Source organism: Capra hircus, chromosome 3, assembly GCF_001704415.2.
Source record: "Capra hircus breed San Clemente chromosome 3, ASM170441v1, whole genome shotgun sequence".
NCBI lineage: Eukaryota > Metazoa > Chordata > Mammalia > Artiodactyla > Bovidae > Capra > Capra hircus.
Window position 1 is genome coordinate 66,507,921 of NC_030810.1, and position 1,654 is coordinate 66,509,574.

Sequence of the window (1,654 nt, forward strand, 5' to 3'; positions counted from 1 at the left end):
AAGCCATACACAGGTCCAAGGAATATGGATGCCCAGAAATGACCTAAAATGACTAAAATTTTTCCTTAGATTAATCCCAAGTCTCAAAGCCAAGGGCAAGTTCAGTGAAAGACTTCCTTGGCATAAGCCAGAATTAATACAATGGGAAAGTTGGATAGTGTTATAAATGCCCAATTTTCAATAACAACAAAAATAGTAAGGCATACCAAGAAATAGGAAATCATGGCCTATCAAAGGAATGAAATAAATGGCAAAAAACATCCCTGGAGAAACATATACACTAGATGTTCTAGGCAAAGACTTTAAAATTATTTTCTAATTGCCCTAAAAATTAAAGGAAAAAACTAAAGAAAATCAAATAAGCAATATGTGAGCAAAATCAGTAGATCAACAAAAATAGAAATTATAAAAAGTAACCAAACAAAAATTCTGAAGCTAGAAAATAACTGAATATAGAAATTTTCTAGAGAGAATCAGCCTTCAGCAGGCAGAAGAAAGAATCAACAAACTTGAAGATAAAACATTTGAAATTATCAAGACTCAGGAACAGAAGGAAGAAATAATTTTTAAGAGATTTGTGGGATACTGATATTTACATTATGGAAGTCAGTGAAGAAGAAGGCAAGAGGAAAGGCAAAGAGATTATTTGAGAAAATAAAGGCAGGGGGAAAAAATGCCAATGTGATGAAAAACCTGAGTCTAAAAATGCAGAAAGCTCAACTCAAAAAACCATAAATCCATTGAGACTCAAGCTGAGACATAATCCACTGTTAAGAGGGAAAAAGAGAATCTTGAAACCAAGAAAGAAGCTACACATCACATCTAATGGGACAATCAACCAACTTTCTCAGCAAAAACCTTGGAGGCCAGAAGACAGTGGAATGATATATTTAAAGTACTGAAAATTGGGGGGGAAAAAAGACCTTGTCAGATAAGAATTCTAATACAATTCTCCTCCAAAAACGAGGTAGAAATTAAGGCATTCCCAGAAAACAAAAGCTGAGAGCTTTGTTACTATTGGACCTGCTTTACAAGAAATTATAATATGAGCCTTGCAGGTTTAAATAAAAAACATTAGACAGTAACTGGAATTCATATGAAGATATAAAGATGTCTGGCAAAGGAAATTTATAAGTAAACATAAAAACTGGTATTATTATAATTTTGGGTTATAACTCAACCTTTTCTTTTCTACAGTATTTAGAAAACAAATACATAAAAATTATAAATCTATGTTAATGAATGGACAATATTTAAAGATGTAATTTTTTTATGTCAAGAACATAAAGTGGCAGGGGAGACAGAGAAATAATTTAGTAGGATATTTGTATGCATTTGAAGTCAAGTTTTTATCTATTTAAAGTAGATTTTATAACATAAAAGTATCATATGTAATTCCATGGCTATCACAAAGAAAATATCTTAAGGATATATGCAAAAGGAATGTGAAGGGAATCAAAATATGTCTACTACAAAAAGAACTAAACATAAAAGAAGGCATAAATAAAACAAATGAAGCACAAAAAAAGCCAAAAAGAAAAAGAAATAACAAAAAGAAAAGAAATAACAAACTAATAGTGAAACAGTACTATCTTATGAATAATTTCTTTAAATGCAAATTGATTAAACTCTTCCCTGTCAAATGTAAATGCAT